Below are 6,000 nucleotides of genomic sequence, written 5' to 3'. Positions count from 1 at the left end.
AGATAAATGATAGACAGATGATAGATAGATAGATAGATAGATAGATAGATAGATAGATAGATAGATATACAGACAGACAGATAGGCAGGTGGATGGTGGATGAGTGGTTGGGTAGGTGGATGGTTACCTGGGTAGGTGGATGGGTAAATGGGTAGGTGGATGAGTGGATGGGTTGGTGGGTAGGTGGATCAGTAGGTAGATGGGTAGATAGGTGGGTGAATGGGTAGATGGCTAGATGGGTAGGTGGATGGGTAGGTAGATGGGTAGATGGGTGGGTGATTGTATAGATGGCTAGATGGGTAGGTGGATGGCTAGATGGGTGGATGGTGTGTAGATGGGTGGGTGGATGGGTGAATAGGTAGGTGGATGGGTAGATGGGCTGGCCAGCGAGCTGGCTATACCTTGGAGCAGTCATCCTTAAAGACCATCAAGTAGGTGTATCCATCAATTAATGACAAGGAACCAAGAAGACAGTAAATGACAAAGGTAAACGCAGTAGCAAAGTTGATACAAGATGACATAGAGCTCAAAGAAGGAGCAGATTTTTAATAATATGTCTAAAGCAATAGTTTCATAAATGCAATTGTTAGCTTAGAGGAAGTAATAATGACACACATGGTGAATGGTACATGGTAGAATGCATAGCTTTCTATGATTCTATAGCAAGCTGCAGGAAGAGAAAAAAGAACGTGCACTGTGGTAGACTATAAAAAATTGCTTCAACAAAATTTTCAACTGAAATTGGTCTTCCAGACCTTTCTCCATCCCTTTATCCTGAATGGGCTTCTATAAAATCCTCAACAAATAGAATATACAGAGAATGACAGTGTACGATTTCTGAGGATAAGTCATAAAAGTTAATACAGCTCACTGTCTCTATTGAAGCTTGTTGTGGAATTTAGTACCAGGTATAAGGAAGCCAATGCCATGTAGAAAGTCAGCACGTAAGTCTTCCAACAAATAGCATCAGCTAACATCTAAGCCAATGGCTGGCATCAACTTCCAGATTTGTGAGTGAGCAATCTTTAGACAATTCTAGCAACCCATCTTTGCAATACCCCCCCCCCAATGACAATGATCAGAGCAAAATCAAAATAAAATTGCTGCTTTATGAAAGTAAATGTTGTCATTGTTTTAAGCCACTTGATTTAGGATTAGTTTATTACAAATAAATAGATGACCAGTAAAAAATTTGAGTAGTGAAGATGTAAGAGCACTAAGGATTAAAAGTGCTGAAAGAACAAGTGAACAGCAGAGGAAGAAAAGTTAATAAAGAAATGAGAGCTCCTGAGAATGTCAAAAACAGAGAGATTTGCATTTCGGCTGAGGATAAGAAGAATGTAGATCAAAGGCATAGAGAAAAAAAATGTGCTTGAAATATAAACTAAACTCCCAGAGCTTCAGCTATTGATAAAATTCAGACTTTTTCACAAGTTCAAGAGATCAAGACCATCCTGGCCAACATGGTGAAACCCCATCTCTACTAAAAATACAAAAATTGGCTGGGCGTGGTGGTGGTGCCTGTAGTCCCAGCTACTCGGGAGGCTGAGGCCGGAAAATCGCTTTAACCTGGGAGGCGGAGGTTGCAGTGAGCCGAGATTGTGCCATTGCACTCCAGCCTAGCGACAGAGTGAGACTCCATCTCAAAAAAAAAAAAAAAAAAAAGTCAGATTTTTTCAGACAGAAGTGTTTTATCAGCATTCAAAATAAACTTACTGAGAAAATCACAGTGTCTCTTTTGGGAAAAGTAACCATTTCCTAGTCCAACTGTCTACCTAAGAGAAGAGTCTGAAATATATATAGCACTTAACTGTTATTGTATTTCTTTTCTCATAGTTAAAATCACTGAATGCCATCTTTGCATGAAAACATTGTGCAGAGTTCAAAACACTAAAAATACACAAGTAGTTCTTGGTTTTTGGTCATAAAAACAAACTATATTAGATGAGATAAAAGAGCTACTGCTTTTCATTTATTCAATAATAGTTATATTGAATCTTTCTGCCATTGATCTTTACATATACGCAGTGGAACAATGAGTTTATTAATCATATTTCAAAATTTTAAAAGAAACTGAAAATTCAAAATTATAGAGCTAAATTTACACACAATGCTATACTAACAAAATTCTGTGTGGTCAAGGATATTTATTTGAAAATAATTTTATATTTAGTTAATGATAAGTAGCCAGATAATTACTTCTCTATGAAGAAATGCTGAAAAGGATGAGAAGGCACTATTTTAAAATGAACATCTGAGATTTAATCAGAAAACCATTGGTCAATAACTGTTTTAAAACCACTGAAATAAAAATCATCTGACATATGTTGTTTACCTTAAGTATATACTCATTTTGTAAATTTTTGTACACACACACACACACACACACACACAAGCAGTTTTCCCAGCTTTCTCTTCATAGAGTAATTTAATTTATTCCATTTTAAAAATCTTAGACTCAGAAAATAATAAATAATTAAGGAATATTATAGAACCGATTATATTATTTCAGTAAGCTAAAAATGATGTTCGCTGTGTATTTCTCACTATATCAATGAGATTCTTTATTATACAAGTATAACAGCTCTTAAGAGCAATTAGTTAAGTAAAATTTTGTCAGAAGATATGAGGATTACTCTCTTATTTAAAAAAAGTAACTTGCCAACAAACAGGCATGACTGAATTAGAGAAGCTTCAGTTTTTTGCAACCCTGCTCCTGAAGTGAAACTTGGATCCTAAACACCAAATGGTGGGTTCATCTGCCGTGATATATGACATTTGTTTTATCAAACAGCATAAACTCTGTTAAAGATGTTCCTTAAAAGGTCTAACTTCATGTATACCCTGCCATCAGAGTTGATCTACCATAGATAGACTAACAACTACCAACCAAATAAAATCTAATGCATAAAGGACAGAAAAATAAATTACATTTTTCCGCAAATTTACAAAATCAATTGCTCATTAAGATGTTTATGGCTGGGTGCAGTGGCTCACGCCTGTAATCCCAACACTTTGGGAGGCCGAGGTGGGCAGATCATGAGGTCAGGAGTTCAAGACCATCTTGGCTAACACGGTGAAATCCCGTCTCTACTAAAAATACAAAAAATTAGCTGGGCATGGTGGCGGGTGCCTGTAGTCCCAGCTACTCTGGAGGTTGAAGCAGGAGAATCGCTTGAACCCAGGAGGCAAATGTTGCAGTGAGCCAAGATTGTGCCGCTGCACTCCAGCCTGGGCAAGAGAGTGAGACTCTGTCTCAAAAAACAAACAAAAAAAGAGTGTACAATACTCAAATATAACTCTGTGATTTCAGACTATAAAATTGTGTAATACCTATTTTCAAGTATGTCTGTCAGAAGAGAATGATAATACTTTGAACTTCTTTTAAGATTAAGAACATCCCCACATCTCATACCCTCCTCATTATCAAACATTTATTCAATACCTTATATGTGTTGTAAAATAGGGCTGTAAAGTTGAGTCAATCACAGGCTTTGCTGTCAAGAACTTTGCAAAACAGTAGGAGTTAAGGAAGCGGATTTTTGCAGAAGTGAAGGAAAAGAAGAGAGACTTTATTCTAGAGAAGATATAATATATGAGTGACAGCAGAGAAAATATGAATGTATATGGCCTATTGATAATACAATCACTAAGACTAGTTGATTACAGCAAATGGTTAAGAAAATATTGAAAAATGCTTATAAAAGTAGATAGACATTAATTACATAAACACCTGAATGCCATAAAAACGATACTGGATTTGACTGTGTTCACAAAATGGTGGAAATAAATTTCAATGAGAAGTTGTTATGCCAAACAATAGCAAAAGTAGCCAAAGCTAAAATTAATTAAATGCTTACCAAGCATTTTACATGAATTGGTTCATTTCATCTTAAGAAAAACATGAAAAATGCTACTCAATTCTCTTTCCCCTTAAATTCACCCTCTTGACGGTGCTCCATTTACTGGTTTCCTCATTTATATTAGTGAATTTCATTTTTAAACAATTACCAAATTATAGTGAAGTCAGGACCACTTTACAAGAAATTTATCTTTATGCCTAATTATACATAATTGATTTTGGTTAAATGTCCCAAATTACTGTTTCTACTTGAAAGGGCCCTGTTTAGAATCACTGAAGAGTTGCTTGTTTCACTGAAAACACAGAAAAGTTCTGAAAATTAAACAGAAAGAGAGAGAAAGCCACACTGACATTTGCTGTTCTGTGTTGGTGGTGTAGCTTTTTTTCAGATGAACTCTCACTGAAAACTACAAAAGTTCTGTATAAAAACACAGAAATCTGCACAAAGTCCTTTAAGAATGAACAAAACCTGGCAGAAATTGAATGCATGAGTAAACTCAAAAACTTATCCAAAGAAATTATCTAATCTGAAGAATAGTGAGAGGACCACAAATGGTTGAACTAAAATGAATAGAGCCTCAGTGACCAGTAGGAGAATTCTGAGTCTACCATACGTGTAACTGTAGAAGGAAAGGAAAGATGTATTTTGGCAAATAACTCCTTGGCAAATATTTGGCAAATATCAAAAGAGGCTGAATTAAAATTCTGGTAGAATTTTTAAAATAAATTGACGAGTGAATTCTAAGATTTATATGTATATGCAAAGGATCTAGAATAGTCAGAACAATTTTGATAAAGACTAAGAAACTGGAGGATTTGTTTGATAGAACCTCAAGTTTTAATATAAATATACACTATCAAGAGACACTAATATTGGCTAAGGAAGGAGAAACAGACCAAAGGCATAGAATAGAGATTACAGAACTAGACATACACACATATGTGTTTAATTTATTTTTGATAAGATGGGAAAAAGAAAGAGTTGCCACATGGTGGTGAACTGTATTTACATATATTAAAAAAAATAAACCAACCTTCCATGAAATGCAAAAATTAACTGAGTGGATAATAAACCTAAACAGAGGGCTAAATAACTGTATGTCTTCTAGAAAATTACTTGTGACTTTGGAACATGCAAATGTTTCCTAAAGAAGGCACAACACCTACAAAATGTGTTTTAAAATGATAAATGGATTTTATTAACATTGAAAATTTTTGCTTATCAAAATACATGAAAAAAATAAAAAGGTGGCCGGGCACGGTGGCTCACACCTGTAATCCCAGCACTTTGGGAGGCTGAGGCGGGCAGATCATGAGGTCAGGAGATCGAGACCATCCTGGCCAACATGGCGAAACCCCGTCTCTACTAAAAATACAAAAAATTAGCTGGGCGTGGTGGCGGGTGCCTGTAGTCCCAGCTACTCGGGAGGCCAAGGCAGGAGAATTGCTTGAACCTGGGAGGTGGAGGTCGCAGTGAGCCGAGATCGTGCCACCACACTCCAGCCTGGCGACAGAGTGAGACTCTGTCTCTAAATAAATAAATAAATATCAAAAAAATAAAAAGCCAGAGACAGAAAAAAAATGTATTTGTACTATATGCATACCTGACAAGTGACTTCTATCCAGGACATACACAGTTTTTCTACAAATCATTAATAAAAAGACAACTTAAAAATGGCAAAGTGAGTGAGCCATATTGGCTTTCAAGGGCTATAGGATATTACGAGCCTTATATAAATATACACAGATACTACCACATTATTAAATATTTCATTGACATTTTCATGAATAAACCAGAAAAACAACATATTATATTAGTTTAAGATCAAAATCATTGGAGTCAAATAATTCTAAATTATAATTATATTTCTGCCATTTCCTCAAAAGGTAAAATAGAGATGAGTTTAATTATTTTATTTACTACTTCATGGACTTTCTGATAAAAAGAAAGGTGCATATTAAATAGTAGTTAAAAATAACCAAAGGACATGAAATTAGTATATCAAAGGGATAGCTGCACCCCCATATTTATTATAGCATTATTCCTAATAGTCAAGATAGGGAATCAACCTACATGTCCATCAAGAGATGCCTGGATAAAGAAAATGTGGTCTATATACACAATGGAATACTATTCA

The sequence above is a fragment of the Hylobates moloch genome, unplaced genomic scaffold, assembly GCF_009828535.3.
Source record: "Hylobates moloch isolate HMO894 unplaced genomic scaffold, HMol_V3 SCAFFOLD_19, whole genome shotgun sequence".
NCBI classification, from domain to species: Eukaryota; Metazoa; Chordata; class Mammalia; order Primates; family Hylobatidae; genus Hylobates; species Hylobates moloch.
Note: the sequence above shows the minus strand (reverse complement) of the source record.